Source organism: Cavia porcellus, unplaced genomic scaffold, assembly GCF_034190915.1.
Source record: "Cavia porcellus strain 051 isolate PalLab524CR breed Dunkin Hartley unplaced genomic scaffold, mCavPor4.1 scaffold_11, whole genome shotgun sequence".
NCBI classification, from domain to species: Eukaryota; Metazoa; Chordata; class Mammalia; order Rodentia; family Caviidae; genus Cavia; species Cavia porcellus.
In genome coordinates, this window is record NW_026947494.1 from 6,157,237 (window position 1) to 6,181,571 (window position 24,335).

The 24,335-nt window shown below is 39.1% G+C and overlaps 1 long non-coding RNA gene across 1 annotated transcript; it reads right to left on the reverse strand.

Moving 5' to 3' along the window:
• Window positions 1-21,355: 21,355 nt before the first annotated feature.
• LOC134477980 (uncharacterized) lies at window positions 21,356-23,389 on the reverse strand. Its single transcript, XR_010050318.1, has 3 exons — window positions 22,654-23,389; window positions 21,780-21,874; window positions 21,356-21,518 (listed from the first exon to the last, which is right to left on the reverse strand). It is a non-coding gene; the product is annotated as an uncharacterized LOC134477980 (long non-coding RNA).
• Between the last annotated feature and the right edge of the window lie 946 nt (window positions 23,390-24,335).

Sequence of the window (24,335 nt, forward strand, 5' to 3'; positions counted from 1 at the left end):
CTTGGAAGTGATGCAAAACAACAGAGTACCTGTAGACTTAGCAATGGATCTCAAAGTTAAACATCATCATGTTTGATGCTAAAGAACACTGTGTGCCTAGGAAGCTTTGGATGAATCAGATATTACCGAGAAAGGTAATTCAACATTAACTACATTGCTATCCATGATAAAGTGACAGGATGCAGGGTACAAATAGTAAACCCACAACATGCAGGACATGCCAGAGGACTCACTAAAGTATAACCACATAGATTTACATTTGAAATTAAATTGAGGCACAAACAAATTTGTGTGGATTAAGAGGTCAGTCTTTTCTAGAAAATTGTTTTGCAAGAACTAGCATCTTTAAGGAAATAAAATGCATATTTTAAAATATTTTATCAAATATTTACCTTAAAGTTGTTACAACTGAATTACACTTTTTCATAACATTTCAATCAACAGAAGAGTTCTATGCAAAACTAAAATGCCTCAAAAGTATTAACAATCTTACATGTGCAAGAGGAAGTGGTACTGCTTTCAATTATATAAAAAGTCATTACAAGATGGTTTTATGACAGTGTATTTGCAGAAAAGTAAGCCTTTGAAATCTTATGGTAATCAATGTATCACATTAATGAAGTTTTATTTATATACTAACTTATTTATATATAAAATTTTTACCACACAGTATCATTTTTTCAATTTGTGTTGTATTGTTTCTTATATATAAAGATGATTCCTTAAAAAACTATTAGTAAGAAAATGGTTTTTTAAAAAAAGATCTATATTACAATTCCTTTAATTGGATACATTTCCCACTCTTTGAGAAAGGGGCCTGTGTTTATTTTTAAAGACAAATATTGAATTTGTACCTGAGGTGAACAGCATGTTCCTGGGATATGTGGGAATGTAATGAACAATGGCAAAATGTTAAGATATTTAGTGTATTCACAACCTCGTGCAGTTACAATTTGTGTTTGCTGAGACTATGGTCTCTTCCCTTATCAAAATTTAAGGATATAACACAGCATTACTAACTACATTCCCCATGCTCCATATAAGATCTCTAGAATTTATTGATCCTGCATAAATCAAAACCATAATGAGACATTACCACACAGCTGTAAGAACAGCCACTGTAACAAAGGTTTATGAGTTTGTAGAGAAAAGAGAAGCCTCGCACAGTATCAGCGGGAATGCAAATTTGGAGTTACTGTGGGAGTAGCATCAAGGCCTCCCTATAAAGAAAAATGGGGCTCTCACATGGAAGACATCCCACTTCCTACTATCCAACTCCAGAGGAAACGAAGTCAACACCTGCCACTAACACTCCAGCGTTCATTGTAGTGCTACGTACAATAGCCAGGACATGGAATCAAAGAGTCTATGAATGAATGCACGGACAAATTGTGGTGTGTGCACGTGTGTGTGTGTGTGTGTGTGTGTGTGTGTGTGTGTGTGTGTGTTATGGAATATCATTCAGCTTTGAAACAGGGAAATTCTGCATGTTGGACAATGTTGGTGAATTTGGAGACTATAATGTTAAATAAAATGATCCAGACACAGAAAGATCAATCCTGTATAATGCATCTTCTATGAGAAGTGTTTAAAAAGTGAATTCATAAAAGCATAAAATAGAATAGGGGCATTAGAGGTGGGGGAAAGGAGAGGGGATGTTGGACCCTGAGAATTATATGGTTCTTTCTGCTTGTACGTGTGCAATTCTACAGATACAGCGAAACTTTGGTTCATGAATGCTTCTGGTGGTGAACAGTTCTGTTCACCAATGGAAGCTTTGGGTCAGATTTCACTCTGCATCTAGTGGTGAACATGACCATAGCCATCTTCTCTAGAATCACAAAATGGGTTAAATTGGTGAATCCAGGCACTGTTGCATTTCTTTGTTCTTCGCAAGTATTTTCCTTTCCTTTTTGAGATCCTTCTGTGGAACTGGAGACTGAATTCAGGGTCTTCACACTGAGCTGCACTCCCTGCCATTTTGGAGATGTTTATTTTGAGGCAGGGTCTCACGAGGTCACTGAGTTACCGTCGCCATCCACAGCGTGGAGATTATAGGTGTGCATGCTTTTGGTGAGATATAATTATTATAAACTAAATATATTTTGTTTCTGTTTTGTTTTTGAGACAGAGTCTCGCTATGCAGTCCAGGCTGGCCTTGATCTCAAGATGCTCCTCCTGCCTCAACCTCCCAACTGCTGGGATTATAGACCGGTGTCACCACACCTGACTTCTTTCAGTGATATTTTTTTAAACAGTGTTTCACTATCTTGATATTGCTGATGTATTCTACTTAATAGTCTTTCAGATTAACCACATTAAATAAATTAAACAGACAGTGCAAACAAGGTCAGTGATTATCAAACTTCCCCACACTTCCACATGCTTTACCGTTTTTTCTTGAATCTTCACCATTTTCTTTATGTGTTCATGTTTGTGAGCATTTCTCCCTCCCAGTGAATAGCCAGGTGCTCTCTGAATGGGTCCTGTGTTCTCCCAGTGTCACGTCCAGCACTGGCTCTTGGGCACCCAAAATGAGTTAGTTTCTCCAATGTGTGGGCCAAGATGCCAAGCAGAACTTCCTTAAATTCTCCTTTGACAGCAGCCATCCTCTGCTGTTTAATCATATGGGTACTAAGGCTACAGCTGGACTCCGAGAGCCTTCAGCTTCAGCTCGTGGTCTTCCCCACCGCAGGCTGGACCCCAGCAGGGCTGTTTCAGGGGAAAATTCTACAGAACACGGAGAGAGTTCTAGAACTCCTCTCCCAGTGTCTGTGTTCATATAAGCCTTCACTGTTATCATTACTGCTTCGTTTAAAGAGGAGCCTCTCTGACACGTGGTGCCCCACTTTCCTCGGTAGACGGCCCATCTGCATGTGAACTAGCTTGTCGGAGGGGAAGGGAGCTGATACTGAGGATGGCTGAGGAGACTGAGTCCTTCTACCACCTCGGACTCCTGAACCACGACCCACCCAGGAAATCTACCCCAGAGACAAATGAGGAAGCACAGTTATTCTCAGACGACCACCAAGCCTTTCCTTCCGCCAAGACTGCTGCCCTAACTCCATCCTAGGTAGAAATTCTAGAACGCCCCAAGCAGACAAGACAAGACAAGACTGAGGAAGGCATAGGTATGGAGGTGTCGCTGTCCTCATGAGAGGCATGGATTCCCGGTCTCCTGGCCTGTGGAACCTTCTGGGCTGGGGACAGTAAAGGCTGTTTTCTCTCCGCAAGGTGACATGGCGGCTCTCCAGTGTTCCAGGCCAAAGGAGACGGAGGCAGGATGAGACCACATTTGTCCAGCATGGGGCCAGCATTCACCCAGAAATGACCCAGCAGTGTGTGCACAGTTTTCTGAGTTCCTAAGAAGCAGAACTCTTGCTGTGAGCCAAATAAATGCCAATGCCTTCATTGGCGACTTGCTATGCATAATTTATTTCGAACAAATCTATTATAACATCCCGTACTACCTGGCTTAGCTTTGATTTATGAGATAAGACAAATGCCAAAGTCTTGTCCTAAGCTGATGTAGAGTATCTCTACTTAGTAATTATGTTAAACTCATTTTTTGTTGTTGTTTTCCTAGCTAACATTTCTGAATCATTTTTTATGTATAACTGTGGCTTTTCACTGAAAAACTTTTAAAAATGCCCCTTTAAAATCAGAAAGTAACACTGTCAAACTACCCTAGACCTTTGGTCTTGAAGTCTCCATAGCACCTTCCATATAAATAAAACACAATCTGAAATGAATTTGAGCCCCGGTCTGCTTACCAAAGTCTCTACTAAGAAACAGTAGGAGGAGTTCTTTGGCTTGTCAGGATCCTTAGATGGAACAGAAAACATTAAACACGATTCTAAAGATGAGAATCGCTGGGGGACCTGCTGTTCCCTGTGGAAGATAGACCTCAGCTATTCCCTTTTCCGCTTCTGAGGCAGGAAGGCACTGGTTAATCTGGGGAGCGTAACTGCACATGTGTGGAAGTCTGTGTTTCTTGGCTTGGCCCTCAACCTGCCCTGGGGGTCCTCAACTCCTACACCAATCTTACTATGCGACTCCTAGCTGCCATCACAACACTAATCTAGGGTTAATTCTGGAAAATTCTAATTTGGGAATTCAGTGCACACTCAGATGAGCTACATTTTAGCCCCTTTTATATACAAGTTCTATATGCTGGATAGCATTTTTTGTTTCATTGCACTTTCTTTGCTGAGGTGCAGTGTACAGGAAGATCATGAGTGATCACCTTTATACTTCTTTATAGAAAGAACTCTACTGTGTAACTAAAACTAGCTCCAAGATCAGAGAAAGCCAGCTCTCTGGATGATATTCCCTTGGGTGTTTTCAACTGTTACTCAACTCTCTTAACCTGACCAGGTCCTGAGAGAACCCCATGACGATGCAAACACCGAGGGGCTGAGTTTTCGCCCTCCATTGTGGGATTCTTCCACTGTCTCTGCAAACTTTATTTTCACTGCCCTGCCATTGCCCATGGATGACAGGAGAAGTATTATCTAGGTAAATCCCAAGAAACTCTCTGGGGGCCTCTAAGACTGGTGAGCCCAGGAAGATGAAGGGTGAGCTATTATATTCTGTCTTCACAGTTCAATTAGGAAAAATCTGCTCATCCCAGAAGTCACAGGGGTCCTTTCTGCTTTCACAGATTCTGGCAGAACTGTGCAATGAAAGACCTTCTGTCAGTGGACCTGTAATTGCTAGGTTCCAGTGTGTGTAGAGGCCCCTACATCCTCCTTACAGGGAGCTGCTCTGCCACCCCGAGGTTGTCATTGTTTATTTGTTTATGCTGATGTCTCAGAACCCATCCAACCCTTGTCTAAATGCAAAATAGGAGGCAGTGTTGCAAATGAGCAGAAAGCCCAAAAGGAAATCAATGGTGAGTTTAGGAAAGAATAGAGAGTAAGATGGGATTCTGATGACTGTGGCACCCTCCTGGCAGTGGAGCTGTGGTCAATCAGTCCTGCTGCTTTTCTTCTGAAAATGTGGTTGACACATTTTTAGTAAAATTTAGCCTATATTCTGCACAGAAGCTCTACCAATGAGCTGTTAAATTTAGGGAAATTTTAGATGAGAGAAAAGCTCACTGATGAAACAAACAAGTAAAATTTTACACTTGTTGAATGAGACCTGTTAATGGAAATTTCCCTGGAGGGTCATTTTTTTTTCTATACGCTAATGAAACTAGAGTGATTCATATTTCAATCCGGAAGGTAATGTATACTTTTTAGAGTGCCCTGTGTCCCCTGTTCAGAGTCTCTCCCCCATACAGTCACAATGTCAGTGGGCTACAGTCTCACCTGAAAGATCTTCTAGAGAAGAGTTGCTATGGACCCCAATCACACTGACAGAAGTCCCCTCCTGGGACTCCATGGCCGAGGATCCTGGCTTCCCACTGGCTTTTGGATGGAGCTTGTCCTTTGATGCTGGAGGCCACCCTGTTCTTAGCCAAGGGACTTGCTGCTTCATGACTGTGGTCTGCTTCTCCCTGGCCAGGAAGGAAGCTTCTCTTTTTCACACACATTTCCAGACTGCTCACCTGACAAAGGAAGGTCCACTCAAGAGAATCTGCTTGTGCTTGACTCAAGAATTTGTGCTTGATTCAAGCTAACTTACAGCCTTAGCTACCTGTGAAAGCTATCACTTTGTCTCTGATAACAGAGTAAGTGGACGGAAATCTGTCCATTTTGTCAAATACTGTACTCTACTCAAAAGAGTGCCACCCTTCATGTTTGTCATATTCTATTGGTCAGAACCAAGTCACAGGTTCCGCTTTGCTCAGGTAGGGAATGAACCCCCCAGGGCATGAGTCCTGGAGGGGCCCTATACAATGTATCTGCAAGTTTTCAACAGTTTGCTATTTGCTGTAATTTTAATTTGTCAAATTGGGTAGATGTTGTTTGTTTCTCTCTATGCATTCCAGGGTGGCCTTGAAATCACTGTAGTCCAGGTAGTGGGGGTCCTCATGCTTTAGCTTGCTGAGTGCCATGATGATTACCAGGCTGGGTGTGGTGATATAAAATCTACTTTTATAGATTTTATAAAAGAGGAATCAAGGGTTCAGATACAGTTAGTGCATTGCAGAGAAATGAGAATTTAATTACAGGAACTTTTAAGTCATTATCTGGATGGTTTCTTGGATTAATTAAACATCCCTAAAGAAAGTCTCCCATAAGAAAGTCACTTCTCACCACCCTAATTTTGCTGCTCCCAACAACCTTGTGATTGACATTTTGTTTAGTTTGAATGTTACCATCATAAGAGGGTGTTCTGAGCAAATTAACAAAACTACCAACTCTAATCCTGTTTCAAATGACCAAACTGTCAGTCCAACTTCTCATTCCCCAGATTCCACTGAGGCAGTGTTCCGAAGTTTGATCCACTGGAGGAAAGTACTGTTTTCGATAGAAATCCACAGGGGTGCCATGTGTTGTTAGGCAGCTGCCTCGGGGCCCACGGGGTTTTGCCTGGGCTTCTCTCCATTGGCAGCACTGCTCTAATGCACTGAGGTCAGCCTGGTGGTTTTGGTATCAACACTAATCCAGCAGGATTTCAACAATAACACGATTTTAAAACTGGCTTTTAGTAGTGAAAATGTCTGCCACATGGAATGCTTCTAGGCTGTGATACATGAAGTCATTTGGCATGGAGACATTGCAAGGACATGGATGGAGTGCTTTGCTGTGGCTTCTGTCTGCTGGCCCTCTAAGCACGAGACACCGTTTCCTTCCCTCCATCCAGGGACAGTCACCAGGTTGACCAGTTGTCCTTAGCCTTGCTGTTGCACATAGTAGGCCTCCTTCTGGGATTCATGGGCACACCTACTGTGCATGGCCTGTCTCCTTGACCCTCTTTTGACATACCAATTATGAGTGAGCAGCTCTAAAATTAAAATGTGCTTGGGAATAGTTTGAACTGAGTCTCAACACATTCAGCATTGCATGTGTAACTCTACTCTTCTGAATTCAGGTCTTGTTTTATGTCTTTGAGTCTGACAGCAAGTACGCTCTGGCATAGATTCTGTGATCTCTCTTGTCTGGCTGAGACAGCCATAATCAACTACGTATTATGCTACATGCAAGGAGGCTCAAGTGTCAACCCAGGGGAGACAGAAGGATTTGTTAGGTGGAATAAAGACTGAAGATTCTGTTGAAGGCTCCTCTGGTGATTTTTCTTGTTCACCCTTCATTCTTGACAGTTAATTATTCAACAAATGAATATAGGTATTGAATGACCATTATCAAATCCCTCTTATATCCTTGATTGTATTTGAGGCTCATAGGAAGCAGAAGACACTGATGAGTTGTGCATAATGATGATTGAAGACAGACCCCGAGCTGGCGTATTTCTTTCTCCTTTCCATGTGATAGAAACCATTTTAGGTGCTTGGCACAATTTTTCAAAAAAAAAAAAAAAAAAAAAAAAAAACTGCTACTGGAGAAACTGTCAGGTGATTAAAATTAGCCTCTGCGGAAAATAAAGAACAAAAGGTCAAAGTAAACTTTCCCAATTCTCGTATAAGTGATGTACAAACTGGAAAACATCACCATTATATTAATTATTGTGATGATATTAGGAGTTAGGAGACTTTTGTTATGGATTCTCATGGAGGTAGGATGAACGCAGAATGAAAGAATACTTGGTGAACTGGAGTGGGGATAGAGAGATATGGTTAAATTGAATGCTGCATTTTTTTTTTAGATTAAGCTAGGATATTTTTATTCTTGGGACGCCAAAATTAGAAAATTCTTCACTATTCACACAAAAATGTATTGATTGTAAAGATAGAATATGCAGTATCTACTTGTCAGACTGCTTTTCCACTGAAATAAATGGGAATATCCAGTTTTACATTGTGATTATGCTGTCTACCTATCATCTATGGTACTTTTACTATTTAGAGTTAATGACTGCAAAGGGAATTTTCTTAAAGAAATGACAAAGTGCAGGGCATAGTATATATGCTTTGCTAAAAGTATGAACGTTAATGAGGGAGTTATCCTTTTTAAACTTCAACTTCTCCTCATCATAAAGTGAAGCTAATATTGCTCATTATTATTTAAGGAATGTTAATTGTTTTCCATCATTCTTACCATGTGTGATTGCTATGACAATGAGTGAAATAATATACATGTGCTATTAAAATGAGAGTGTGTTATCTCTTCCTTAAATATAGCTGGGTGAAAAAAAAATTAGTTTTGGGCTGATTACCAGCAAATTCACCTTAGAAAATAAAATTAATAGTTTCTTAATTCATTGTCCTAACAACCAACTCTAAAATAACCCTACCGATTTCAGAAAGATTTGCTTTATTCTGACATCAGTTTTCCATCTTGTTCATATTGCAGTAAATTCAAAGCTCTAAGAATTTCTAGCACCATAAACTACTGGTGATACTGAGAAGCTTACCTGCAGTGGTGTAGTTTATAAATTCTCTTTATGTGGTTTATTTAATTCTCTTTATGTTTCATTGTTCTTGACAAACAATATATCCTATATGCACGCTTAAAAAATAAAAATGAACTAAGTTTTTTATGAATTCTAAAAAACAACTAAGATTTTCTATGAATTCTAAGGACTCAAAGCAATATTAAAATTTCCTTGGAGATGTCACTTTTAGATTGGAAAAAGTTTTACTTCTTTGATGGAAAAGTGAAATAAGGTCTTTGCTGTCTGGCATGTCTCTGCTTACTTTAGAATAAAACTTGAATCTTGACTAGTGGTTGAAGGACCAACAGCTTAAGCAGTTAGTTACAATGACACCATTCCCAATTAAATATCTTCCTCATTTGGTCAGACACAAGATCCTACTGGAGTATAGATAGATTCAGACATTTACTTGGATTACATTTTCAACCAGGACACCATGCAGTTTGCGGTCATGGTGGTAAAGTCTTACAAGATTAACATCTCTGAAAAATCCATTTTGCAAATGACTTTTTGGTGACAAATCTATGGATGATTTTTAATCCTGGAGAGCCCTTTCGCTGATGTATTGGAACATGTTATTACTTTGAAAACACTTTAATAATCTTTGGAATATTTTGTACCAATTCTAGCAAAGTAGGAAGTTCTCTGCTTTTAGCCTACAAGACTGTAGTGAGCTATTCAATCTAGCATATACTTATTAAGCACGGACCATATAAGAGGGTAAAGCAACATAAATATGAATTAAGCAGAGCTCTTGCCTTTGAAAGCTTTAGGGTAGGAGCTTTTGCATTCATTAGTATTCAAAACCTCCATTTTCTCAATGATGGCTTTTAGAATAAATTACTATTTTCACTTTAATATTACATAGTTGGAGTATATTACTGTTTCTGCTTGCTTTCCATATATTTTACAGTAATGGGAGTCTTTTAAGAGAGTTGTTAATTTAAAATTACCACATAACATAACTTGATATTATATATTTGTGACCGAAAATTTAACAGTTATTACATTTTTCACTATTGAAATGTTAGTAAAAAGTAATTTTATATCAAGGCAATTGAATACAACAGTAGCCAAATAAGGAAGATAAGATTATAAACAAACAAAAATTCTTGCCAAATATGATTTCACAAGGGGGATCTGTTCTACCCTGGGACATGAAGACCCCAACTGCATAAATTAAGCTCTCACCCAACAGAAAAGCATGGAGCCTGAGATGTAGGTAGACCTGCAGCATGTCCTATTATTACTGCAAGAATTCATGTCATCTGTTTGCTCCCCGCTGCTGGCTGCCTGGGAAATGTCATAGTTAATGTATGCGGATAGAGAGCTGGAGACTCGGCCTTGTCCAGAGCAGATGAGTTCTGATCCCTGTTCTTCTTTAAAAGCTTGCTGCCCACTTTCCCACTGAGAGCTAAGAGAAGCTAAACAAAATGTAGCAAGTTTAAAATGTAAATTATGGCAAAGGATAATTACATTTCTTTTTTAAAAAACTGATAATGCAGAATTATATTTCTTTTGAGAACTATATCTAGACATTGCGCTGTGGTCCCTGACCTAACAAAATGAGAATGCATTAGATCCCAGTTCAATTCTGAAAATTCGTAGCTTCAGGACAGACAGTGCGTTCAAAACTCTGTCTATATAAGTGCTACCAACTGACATTTGCTGAATTAGTTTGTCCTAGGTCACACTTTTTAATTTCTGTCTTCATCTGCTCAATTTCTCTGAGAGACTGAGAAATCAGAATCCATCCACCTCAAAAGAACAACATTTCATTTATTTTCTGTATCATTGCCAAACCAGCATAGACTCTCAACCAAGTGAATAAGATTCCTCAGGAGGAAGACATAGTTGACATCAATAATGCAAACTTTGAATCACTGATTTAATAGGACGTTGCTCCAATATGTGTAATATTTTTCTAATGTTAAAATTAAAGAAGACATTAAGGAAAACACTGTTTAGCTGTGCTGCATAAATTTCCACTACTCACCCAGTGTGTCAGCTGCACAGAGCTTCCCTAGCTGTCTTGAAGAACTCAGTCTCTGAGTCCTGTCACCAACAGGAAGTTCATGGGGACAGTGAGCTTCTTCACAGTTCTAGTGGGGGAAAAATCACTTCAGTCTTTATCTTTATTCAACACTGTAATTTGGAAATTTAAACAGGAATAATGAATACGTTGAAATAACAGTAAGTTATCAAAAAAGCCAAAAAGTATGATCAAACTAATCTGGAAGTTAACAAGCCCTTTCTGCATAATTATTTGTTTGTTCCTTTCAAAATCATCACTTTGAGTTTTCAGGACAAATAAAGCTGTCTCTAACCCCATTTTAAACACAGTTTTATAAAATATAATTTTAGTTGAAAATTTGTGAAGAGGGTGCCAGAATTCTCATATGCTCCCCGCCATTTTTGCTGCTTATATCTTACAGTATTTATATACAGTTGCCATGAATAGTAAAGTAATGCTTATATATTTCTGCTAACTAAAGTGTACATGTTATTTGGATTTCTTTGGCTTGGCCTAGTGCCATATTTCTGGTCCAGGACCACACCGATCACATCATGTGGCACCTAGTCATTGTCATTCTTAGGCTCTCTCCTTGAGAATCTGGGTCACTTATGTCATGGCAGAGCTAGGTGACACCTGTCCCCATCACTGATCACAATGATGCTCCTCATGGTCACCTGCCGGAGGTGAAGCTCCCTAGAGGCTGCTGCAGTTACTTCCTCTCCCCTCCTTGGGACTGAAGTATCTCCATAAAGTTTTAGAGCTCTTCTCCAAACAAAGTTTGCACATTTTCTAATTTTTGGTTTCTTATAAAATCACTCATTTATATCAGTTTTGATGATTTATATTAGATTCATACTCCCGTTTTTGTTTTTCAGAGTTCTTTTAAGGGACTCCCACAATCACTTAGACTTACCATTACAATTGTGGGCTGAATACTGGTGTAGGGGGCTGGCAACAGGAACACTGACTCTCTCCTCTTGTGTGAAACATTCTTTCAAACACGAAAGAAGGAAGCAGATTGAGAAGGGATTGTTAACATCAAGGCACAGAGGGATAATCAGGGACCTTATCATAGAGCTATGTAGGAAGTAAGCAGACCAGGAAGTGAAGGCACATTAGCTCGTGACTGCACTATCTATCTCAGGATCAGGGTTAACTGACAGAGAGCCACACTGCCATGGTGTCTTCCCTTTTGGATAAGGCACTGTTGCACAAGGGAAAACTTTCCTCACTGTCTACCCATCCCTGCTCAGTGTAGCAGAAAAAAGAGGAGGGTCACACCTTGTATTCTTCAAGAAACACAACGCTACACTCAGGCTGAAGAGGGTAGAAGTGTAGTGAATGACTATTAGGTAAAGGCATATTTACATATATAGAGATGAGGTTTAATAACTACCTTACACTACTAATTCATTGAATAGTTTTATTTGTCATTTGTCTTGGCTACTTTTCTCTTGTTGCTGAGATAAAACACACCCAACACCACAAATTAAAGATGAAAAGGTTTATTTAGCTCACAGTTTGTGGAGGTTTCAGTCCATAATCAACTGGCTCCAAGGCAAGGTGGCATGGCACAGGAGCAACAGTTCATGGAGGCAGAAGACAGCAAAAGCAACAATAGTCAAAAGAGAGGAGACAGGGAAGACTGTTCCTTATGTTGTATGTAGGCTACCCACCCTAGGGTATGTGTAGCACTCACATGCATAATCCCAGCATTGAATCATGAATCAGTCACAAGTAGAAGCCTGCCCCCATGACCACATGAGGCTTCGGGGAAACATATAGACACAAACCATAACATTGTCTATGTAATCTCTAGGATGAAAAGGAAAGGATGAGGATGATAATGGAGATGTTTTAAAGCAGCCACAGTTAATGGTAATTATAAGAATGAAGCCCACTTTGTACTTGCATGTCATCAAAACAAGATAACTTCTGTGAGCAGTCAGAGGGTTCAGAATGGCCCTTTCCAACATGTACTTCCCCTTGATTTTAATTTTTTACCTATTTTCTTGATGTGTTAACCAGCATCACCCTAGCCTGAACCACAATGAGTGTTTGCCTGGCTTAAAGTGACTTTCCCTCAATTCATCTTCCTGATCTGTGATGTATTCTGCAACTCATACTCCAAATAAAACCCAAAATAACACTGAAAAACAAAATAACAAACACGCAGACATTCAGCCTCACTAATTATAGTAACTGAATTCTTCATAAAATCTAAGATCCTTTTCATGATCTAATAAGCCCATTAGTGACATCTATTCCCAACTTTAGCATTTGTCCCTACATAATTTGCTCAAAACACCATAGATTTAACCATGTCTTCTATTTCCTAGAAACCAAATATTACCTTCCACCTCTTAGTACTTCTATACCTGCTTGCTACCTAGATTCTCCCTCTGCTGTGCTTTCCCTGGATGCATCCTATCAACCTTCATAGATCCACTAGTTTCACTTCCACAATTTCCTACATTTGAATTGTCACAGCCACTGTTTCTTTCTGATACAACTTGCTGTTTATTTTGTAAAACTCACTGTGATTGTAACTAAATGCATTGTGTGAGTATGTGTCTTACATCTATCTTTCCTCTAGACCATAATGAACTCTGTGACACCTTGACATTCCCAGGATAGGGATAGAATAGGCATGCCTCGATGATTGAATATTTAGAAAGTCCTGAAATAGCATTATCAAAATTGTTATTTGTGAAAGAAAACTCTTTGTTTAAGTAAGTAAGAACAGCCACAGTGATCATTCAAACCCGTGGGGAGACCCCTTCCTTCCTCTTGGTTTTATCACTTCCTATGAGTGATCTTTGTCGGTATCCTCAATCCAGTTACCAGCTGCTAGAATCAGGACCCTAAGAATATGGGAGAAGTGAGTATCTTAGTTACTTTTCTCTCATTGTTGAAACAACATACCTGACATGCAAAGTTAAAGAAGGAAAGATTTATTTAGTTCACAATTTGTAGATGTTCCCATCCATAATCAGCTGACTCAAAGGCAGGTTTGTATGGCAAAGGAGCAATAGTTCATGGCCATGGATGACAACAAAAGCAACAAGAACAAAAGAGGGAAGCATCTTTCTGTCCCTTGTATCTTGTCCAGACCACTGAGATTAGGGTGGTGCTGGTCCAATCAGTGGGCTGACCCAGCAATCACTCACTCTTAATCCCAACACCCTTAATCCTAGTATTGAACCATGAATCAATCACAAACTCTGGATTCAGCCACCTCCAAGAAAGCTCCATCAAAAAGTGCTTGGAATTTTGGGGGACATCTAGACACAAACCATAGCAGTGAGACTCTTTGGATTGAGAGAAAAAAGCCACATTCTCAGAGCTGAGTACAACGTCCCCACTTTGGCTATAAGAGAATTTCCATGCACAACTTCAGCCTTTCTGCTAAATGCTGATTTGGCTCCTTAAGGAAAAAAATTTTTAAATCCATTTTGGATTTTAAGAGATGGTATTGAAATGTGAAGCAATTGCTTTTTTGAGATGTAATATTGATCACAAACAAGCTATATCATTGACCTGACAACATATTGATTATGGATGAGAATCATGTGAGCTTCAAACTGAATTAAACATTGTGGTATCATCTTTATGATGATCTTGCATTTGTCATCAAGACTGCTCACTGTTGGACAATGTGTGTGTCTTCCACTATGTTGCTCTGACATTGGTTTCTTCATATCCCTAGAAGATGATTTTTATTAGGAAGTAACCTACGTACTCAAAGACTTCACTAGGCTTTTTGCAGGACATGATGTGAACTATGAACCATTTAAACTACCAGAGTGAATTTTTCAAATGTCCCAAGAAGAAAATCCCATTTTGCAAAGATGCTCCTGCTTCCCCAAGTCCCTTCAATCATGTATTTTGTTGTGATTTAAGAGAATATGAACACACACTACATACTAAGTGGATTCAGCTGGGTAACCTAGACCACCTGATTTTCTTTCTATCACCTCATTTATCTGACTTTGTTAACCAAGAATGCCAGATATAAGAAAAGAAGACAATTCAATAATTTTATGTGTGTATAACCAGACCCCATCTCCTGATGACACATTCAACTTTGAACTCATTGGTGGGATCAATCTAGTGATCAGTACAGTGTCACCATGATCCAGTCACCTTCCAAAAGCCACATCTCTGCACAACTGACACTTTAGGGGTCACATTATGTCTAACCTATAGTGATGGCATCTTGTATATTTCTGAGGTCATCGTCATCACAATAGGTTTCACAGCAATAGATTTAACTTCACCTATGGACCATGTTTTATGACAGCCTCCTGGGTCTGACCTACATCTGAACCCATTTTAAAATTATAAGCTCTTTTACTATATAAAGAATCTATGAATGAGAAAAAATTTTGTTTTGAAGGTAAATGCAACAAATTCCAGTTTGTTTAAAAAAAATCAACAATTTTGTTAATTTTGTTTTTCCCTGTCTTAAGTTCCATTTGTTTATTTTGTTGTTTTTTTTAAATTTTGTTTATATTTGTTATTGATTAGATAGAGAAAACCAGGCCTCAGTGTGCATCCATGGCCTAGTAATATATTTTGGTAGGTTTCCCAATTAAAAAATAATAATTTTTGCTGTTTTTCACTTTGTTTAAGCTTTAATTATTTCACTGTTTCTAAACTTTCTGACCTTGTGTAACTTTACAAATGAGATTTATTTTCTTTGTTTTTCTTAAGTTACACTATAATTCCACAGCTTTCTTGAAAGCAACCAAGCAGTCTTCCCCAAGCAACTTGGGAATTCATTAGGTCACCACCCCAGCTGCCTCCAGTTTCTCTCCACTGCTCAGTCTCAATGACAAACCCGCGTGTTTTAGGATGTTTACTAACGTTTGGAGTTAATAGCTTCTGTTCACCTTATTTTTAACTTGAAAATTCATGTCTTGGAACAATGACTCATTGGGTCCTGGCTCCTGCTAATGAGAAACTGAGATGTAGAAGGATAGGGGGTGCTCAGTAAATGTTTCTCAGGAGGAGCTGGCTGCATTTGGCTGGACCAGGAGCTTTCATGGGACTGGAGAACGCTCCTCAAGGTGTCTTCCTGACGTTGGTGTGAAGTAAGTGCTTAGAGACCTTCACTCCACTGCACCTGAGCCTGTTCCAGGGCTCTCTGACTGTCCTCACAGACAGCATTTGACTTAGTCCAGATCAAGGGATTTAAGAGAGCAAATCGTGAGCTGCAATGCCTTTTATGATACAACCAAGTTCCATTAGAACTTCAGTGGTCACCCAGGACCAGCTGTGAGATCATGAGAAGATGAACCACACAGAGTCGTGTACACCGCAATGTAGAAGTGAAGACTGCTGAAGACATTCCAAGCCCGCTACCACCACTGCCCATGTGCTTCAGGAAAATTCTGCCTGATTCCTGAAGAAGCAAGTGGTGAGAAGAGAACATGGATGTGCTGGCTGTTGTTATTCAGCAGAACATGGTTAGACCCAACAGCCTGTGATAGATTTTATTGGGGAGAATGAAAACTGTAATCCCACATGTATTATCAGATCAGGATACACATACATGCAGCAGAGTCTGTGTGTCTATATCTACTTTAAATAATTATTTTTAAATGTAAGTTTATCTGAAGATATTTTAAAATAAAATTTTATTTTGGAATTATTTCCAAATATAGAAAAGTCGTAGGAGTTGAGTAGATAATCTCCACCTATCATTTATTCAGTTCCTCTAATGTTAACAGATTACACAATCATGTTTCATTTGACAGAACTGAGTGAGAAGTCAATGCTGGAGCATTGCTATTAACTGAATTACACATTTTGCATTTGACAAGTTTCTTTTTCAATGATTGCCTCTTTCTGTTCTGGAATCCAGTCCAGTGAACCACCCTACATTTAGTTAGTAGGGTTTTAAGTGTATTCCTGCCCTCCCAGACCACAGTGTTCCCTGTTTCTAGCTCTCTTGTGCATCTTCTGGGTTGGACAATCATTACTGCAGCCCTACCTTCCAATTTTCCTACTTCCCAGACCTTTTATTCCATTTCAGTTTCTTCTGTGCCAAGAATACATACAGTGGCTCCCCTTTTAACCATTGTATCCTGACCTCCTCATCCCAGTGGGTTGATCTTCCGAAGGACATTAGCAGTGACCACACGAGTGCATTCCAATGACTGTCATCACTGCAAGACTGAGCTTAAATGACTTCATCTTCCATCCAAAGTGCTTCTGTCTCTTAAGACTGACCTATCAAGGATTCCAGGCTCTGAAGCTTCTCCCCCAGTTTTCATATTGAAGTTGCATCCTAGCTTCCTTTTGTATTCTTACTTTCCCTGTTCATGGTTAACAAAATGATCACTTAGAATCCTTCTACAAATTCTCACCATCTTTACTCCATCTATGTAGGAGTTCAGCTGTCTTCATGCCTAATTTATTCCTAAAGCATGAACACTAGCATAATCTTCTAAAGCAAGATTATTTCTGAAAACACAGACACCAAGGTTAGTGGCAAATGTTCCAAGATTCCTGAAATTTATTCACATAGTCTCAAGCTGGTTGATCATAGTTTGACATCACTTGAATGCTATTTCCCAGCGACACACATTGAATGATGAAGAAATTGAGCAACAACACACGCTAAGGAGATGGTGGGGAGAAAGGAACTCTTCTCTGGTGGTGGGAAGGTAAGCTGATAAAACCACCATGGAATCTCCTCAAAACACTACAAATAGAAGTTTCACTGGACCCAGGCATTCTGCTTTGTGGTATCTTCCCAAAAGAGTTAAAAAATATCATAATACATACCCATGTTTATAGTAGCACAATTTATAATAACTAAATCTTGTAAGTGGTCTATATGTCCATCAGCAGATGAATCAATTAAAAAATATTTACACACAATGACATACTACTTTGCTGTATAAAACATAAATTCCAGGCATTTGTAGGAAGATGGATGCACCTTAAGACCATAATATTAAGTGAGGTAAATCAAAGACACAAGCTTGAACAACACATTGTCTCTCTTAGATCGAAAATTGAAAACAAAAATGCAAGGGGAAAATAAAAGTTTATATTTTCTAAGTATGATTCTGCTGTCAATTTCTAGTTGTACTCCAATATGATATGAGAGCTCACTTTGCAAGATTTCCATTATTTTGGACATGAAAAGGCCTTTATGATTGCTATCATCATGGTCTATTTTGAATTTGAGGAAGATAAAAAGAGAAGAAAAAAGCTTTCCAGAGTAGGAAAATGTATAGAGATAGACAGAAGGTCAGTGCTTGTCTTGATCTAAGGAGGAGAGATGGGAGATGACCGCTGATGCGTAGAGGAAAACCAATTGAAATTTTATTGTAAATTGTAAATTTATTATAAATCATGTGATACCCAAATTTTATTTCAATAAAACTGTTATTTCAAAAATGATACACGTTGTGTGAAAGCTTTAATAATCAGCTTTTCTTCTTTGCTATTTTCACTGTTTCTTCTGGAAATGAAAGATATTTCTTCTTAAATATGTTTTTCTCAGTCAGATTGCAAATCAAAAGTATCATTATAATAATTCAAGAGCCTCAGTCTTTCCCCATAATTCCTACACTGGAAATATTAGAATTTGCATAACTTAATACTCTATGCTTTGTCCTAAGTATACAAATCCTCAAACATATTTGACGTCTCCTTTGACTTGAAGTTACTCCAAACAAATGGATACCAAAGATATGTTTTATGCTTCTTTATATCACAGTAGTATTCCACTGCACAGAAATGTCACAATTTCTTTATTTACCTGTTGAGATTGATGGACACACAGGTCATTTCCATGATTTACTATTCTTATTTGTGCTGCTATGAAAAAGTAGAAAATAGGAAGTAGTGAAATAGGCAATTATCAAAAGAGAAGGAATCAAGATACACAAGTACGGGGGTGGGAGGGAAGTGGTAAGGAATGAAAAGAGGAGCTGGAATGTGCTGTGCATATGGACCACAAAGGGAATGCGAACCTTATGCATTGCACGCTTGTACTAACAAACTAAAACCTGAATAGGACTAAATTATAGACTGGCATATTGGGAAATTAAAGGGTGGTATGTCTAGATGTGTACTAAAAATGTACGCCTGTATTACTGTAACATGAGGGCTTTAACTGTTTTGAAAAGATTCCGAGAAGGAGGATAGCTAGGTAGAGTGAAATTTCTAGTTTCATGTCTTTGAGGAATCACATATTGACTTCCTAGTGTTCGTACTAGTGTACACTTTCACCAGCAATGTAAAAGGGTCCCTATTCCCCCACCGCCTTGCCAGAATTTATCATTATTTAATTTTTTGATGACAGCCATCTTTTCTGGGGTAAGATGTCATAAAGAAAGATGAATTCAAGTCATGTGTAGGAAAGTGGATGCATCTTGAAACAAACCAGACACAATAGCTTAAATATTGTATGAGTTCTCCTATACAAGTCCAAAGTGCAAAACAAATCAAAGACCAAACTAAAAGATAGACCACTGGAAATAGGAAGTTAGATCTTCAACAAATGGAAAGAGGACCAGGAGATGTCAGGACAGTGAGAGGAGTACAAGAAGAATTAAGGTATGTCAAATACATATACAGAACACACAGAGAATGGATTTATTACATACTGCGAATATGTACTCATGAATAAAAGGTGCAAGCATGACAGGATGAGTATGTTTGAAGTAAGGGAGAGTGTGTTGAGCGGCATAACTGATGTGTCTTTTACTGTAGTAGATTTCTTAAAATTTAATTAAAAAGATGTGATGTTTTAGCAGGCACTGAGGTAGAGGAAAGTACTAACGTTATTATTTACAACATAGGAGGAAAATAAAACAGAAAATCAGTATTTGAATTGCATCTCTGTGGCCTCATGTATTTATCCTTGTATTTTGATTAAGCCCAGTAGCAATGCTGATCAAAAAAGCATTTTACATTCTGCTGAACATATTTTGAAGAATGTTTTCTATTCAGAATGTTGACAATGTTAACAGGGCTTTTATTACATAAGTACACATTCTTTTTTATTCTTGGAGGGTGCTAATTATTACTGTTTCTTCTATGTGTGATACATTACCATATTTCAAAATTCACAAAATATAAATGGCTATATGCTAAATTTCCCCTTATGCAGCTTCATTATATGGATGTGTTTACTTAAGCAGTCACTTTAAAGAATGCTTAGGTTAGTACATTTTATTACATTTTGTTATCACCAATAATACTTCGGCAAAAGACTATGCATAGCAGTCTACACGTGTACAAGCATATAGGTCATATATTCTCAACAAGTTATCAAATAAAATGGCATTCTTTCTCTCATTCTGATATATGCAATTCCCAAACTGCTCTTGGTAGATGTTCCAGCTTGGATTTTGTCAGCAATATATGGAAACTGGCTTACTTTGAAAACAACCTTTGAATTTGTATGGCAAGCTGATATTCTTCACTTCCTGAAGATCACCTCAAACAATTTACATAGCAAAAACCTATCCCTGTTTGTGTGGAAATTCTATGTAGGGACGAGCAGGCAGCCTCAATACAAGTTTTGAAATTCTTACATATTCCACCACGTGGCATCGTGCTCCCACCATAATGACCTTGGGAAATTTTCCTCAGCTTGTTATGTCTCTCTCATGTGGTGCAATGTGAGCCTCTCTGGAGGAGACCCTGATTTTCACTTATTCGCATGCAGAGGAAGGAGGAAGGAGGTGAACGTGGCCCGAGGTGTAAGGATTCACGAGTTATGGCACAGCTTTCCTGCCGGCTTTCCAAGAAACTTTTTGCTTCTGCTATCTCATTTCCTTAGTGAACATGTTGGCAATGCATTCCTGAAGTAATCTGTTGTACCTTAAAATGAAAGGTAAAAAGAGGGGAAAAAGTTAGAACAGGAAAATAAAATAAAAACAAGACGTGTTGGGAATATTGTTCTGAGCTTCTTAGCACCATAGCAGAGAAAGAAATAAGATCAGTTTTATAATGCCTACTGGCTATGAGAAAGGGAACTTATTCAGTGAAAGCATATCTATTTCCAGCTCTTAATTCTGAGACTCCTTCTGCAAAGGGTTCTCAGTTGTGAATAAAATGCTCAGAAAGCTTTCCACCTCAAATTCTTAACAAGGTTCACATGCCAATTTCTTTTATTTCTTCATTAAAAAAAAAACAATTTCTCATTTGTTGTTAATACAGGGCAAAAGCAGTGTAGGTCTCTATAAATGGCACTAATGAAGAGCTAGACAAGAAATTAGATAGGAAAGGGTCCCTGGTCACTTTATCAAACCCACATTCTCCTTCAGGTCTGACCTAAAGGGTCAGTCATGCTGCCTCCTTGAATCAGCTTGTGTAAGCCGCTTAATAAATGTGACCCTTTGTGGTGTCGTCTGATGGTATTATAATAGCTACCCCAATGGTTGGTAAACAATTTTGAATCACACAGTCCCTTCCATGTATGTTAATCTATGCTTTTTGTTATTTTGAAGATAATAGCACCCAACAAAACAAAACTGAATAAAATCAATCAAAACAAAGCAGTGAAATTGTTACAGAACTTTGAAACAGGATAATATGAAAACAACAATAATCACCATAGTATGTCTTGTTATATTTACAATTGTGGTCCATTCCATCAGATATAGCAAAATTAAAACAAACCAAAGAGAATAAAATCAATCAAAACAACACTGAATAAAGCAAAACAATTAATTGGAACAAAAAAAATGGTGAGAACAATATTGGAACTCAGAAACAAGACAGAAGGAAACCCCTCCTATTTGGTAAACTGCACACTGTCACCCTCCCTACAGGGGCTTAGACCACTGGCTCCAGGCCTGCAGAGTCAACCGAACAATACAAGCATTTGGTTACTTTTCCTACCTCAGTTGCCATTAACTCAGTCTGTCCTCTGAATCAGCCAGTTGCTTACAGGGAGGGCCACGGGGCGCAAGTCTTGATTTTCAGCCCATGGAAGGTGCCATCTGATTCTCTCTTCCTGGTCCCAGCATGATTTGCACGGCTTACCAGGAGGACTGGCTGTGTGGCTTCCAGTTAATGTATACTTATGAAGAGGAGGTGGAGAAAGTCTTAATGATGATAACAATGGAAATTTTAACTCTGGTGAGTTCTCTGACACACAATGGACAACAGATAGTCTAAGCCACATAGAAAGCAAAGAAGCCCAGGCAGGGAAGATGCCCATCGACCATGGTGGGCAGACAGAGCCCTGGCTATGCTTCCAGAACTCAGGAAACTGATGGAGACCACCATGACGTGGCTCTGAGAAAGATCTAAAATTAAGCAATTGGCTTTCTATATTTACCTGTGAGTCTGTCCCAGGTCTCAGCACCTTGTCTAGAGATGAACAGTCAGTGAACCTCTGGGAAAAACTGGTCCCAGCTGATGCCCATTGTGAACCTCAAAGAACAGGATAAGGTCACAGCTGAGGACGCCTGGTTCACATTGCAGTTAACTAGTTAGATACAGCAGCTGTAGGCATTTCCCTTCTGCTATAACTGCCAACCTGGAGATAAGACAGTTCTCCAAAATGGCAAAATTTACTACTTGTGAAAGTCTTTCTACTGACTCTCAAGGTCCAGCTTAGTTTCCCCCATTTTCCTCAGTATTTACTTCCTTTGTTTGAAAACCAAATATATACAGGCTGCCCAGAGAAAATCTTTGTCTTACTTCCAGAGAATTTTGAATTCTGCTGAAGGGTTTTGATCCTCCTGGAGCCCTAAAATCATACAACTTGTCTCTTTTATTTAAACCTTTGTCATCTACTTGTTCAGGAGATTGCAGGCCTGATCAGCTCACCATGAGAAACTATTATCTTATTGATGATCAATAACGATCAATAGCTGGTGACTTAGGCATGTGCTCCTAGCCACAAGGTGCTGTTAAAATTCAGATTTGGTTAAAGGCTCTCAAAGAAGTTAGCCATTGTAATAGTTAGTTTTGTGTAAGTTAGGCCTATGGAGTTTTTCAAAGAGCTAGAAGACAAAGCATTTGCAAGTTTTTACTACAAAGAAAATGACAAATTTTTAAAGAGGGGAATATGTTTAACATATATTAAACATTGCATAATGTACATAAGAATCAAACTCTTATAGGTAACCCGATTATTACCTAAACTTTTAATAATGTTATATGCTGGTTAAAATACAGCTAATCAAAAAGAAACAATCTAAAAATACCATGCTTTCCAAGGGCCCTGGGTCTGCCAGTCACCAATGCCAAGTCCAGCTGATAGGCTGAGCTCAAATGGATCGTGAATTCCAGACTTCTAAAACATTCTGATTTCTTCTCATGTCTTCATTCTGGGTCACAAGCTGAATGGGGCAGGGACACCTGAATGATTAATGAGAGAGCAAGGAATAGGAATTGTCCTCCAGTCTCTAAACACCGCCATGCGACTGTTAGAGTGGATCCTCCACGCTTATTCTGATCAAATTTTGTAAATAAGTATTTGGGCTTCTTTGATTATAAGCATCACATTTATCTCAAGAAAATCACCCATTTCCAGGATAATTTTTTTAACAGCTTGAGAGAAGTCTTCTAAAATATGTGTCATGTTCCAGTTTATTTTAGACACCAAAACGTACTCAAAAACATTCAACTTTTCAGTGTTTGGAGACTCATGTCTTCAATTTAACTTCCCGAGGTTTCTTTCTGCTCTTTTGTGCATGTCTGTGTGTGCACACACACGTGCTTTAGTGTAGACTGACATGGTACTGGGTGAACACCTCGCTCCGTCAAGGTCAGCACTAACAATGTGGCTCTCATAATCTGGGAATCTGTTTAATTTATTGTTGAAAGAAAGTGAACATCACTAGTGAAGTTTGAAAGAGCATCAAGACATGAAGCTCGTATTACATACACCTCCATCTTACAACCTTGAAGAAAGACAGAACCTGGAATTCTATGTTTGGGAAGTCAAAGGAAAATGGCTACTCCAGGACCTAGTTCCTAATGCGTAGTTGTTAGTACATGTGGGGCGACTTTCTATAAAGTGATCCGTGACGTTCACCATGTGAAAAGGACGTACCGCTGCTCTGTATCCAGCACCCAGGGTTACATTCTGCAGAATAAATTCACTCCATCAGGGCCTTCCGCTCATAACACGTTTCCTCGCATCACTTCTACACAGAGCCTCTTTCTCCCAGCACTGTAATTATTATGTGCACCTCCCAGGGGCTGAACTCACTTGGGAGATTATTTGAACAAGTTATTTATTGTGAGTTCCATCACAGCCTAGAGCTAACTGAGAGCCTGTAAGCTAACAGGCTCTCAGTGTTCTAGACACAGCCTGGCTGTTGATGATTTTGCGTATTCCTTGGATCCCACTTCTTTGTGAAGCATGTTGGGTGATAGTTTCCTGTGGAGCAAAGTAAGAGAAAAATACAAGTGTCACTAGGGCCTAGCATCTGGGAGCTTTCCTGGGGCAAGGTCAGTGGTCTCACCTCAGCTTCCTGCTGGTAATGCTGAGGCTCATCCTACTGAGACAGTAGGGGGTCATTCTGAGAGAAAGTGAAGGGGCACCAGACTAGCACCACACATGCAGGCTGCAGCCTGTCAGCCTCAGGTGGGCACACTGCCCGTCCTCAAACCATTCGGCCATCACTGGGCTGCATCTGCTTCTGCTTTCAGTGTAAGGAGGTCAAGCTTCTTCCTTCTGCTAAGCGAGCCATGCCCCATCACAAACCAAGCGACTTCGCTAACAGAGGAGAAGCCAGCACGTCTCCCCTAAATTCAGTGGAAGATCTATCCAGCAGTACTGGGGGAAAGGCAGGTGTGACAGGTGAGAAGTTCACCTTAATTTCGTTACACACGTCATTACCATAGAAGTAACCAACAAGAAAATTTAAAGAAAGGGCAG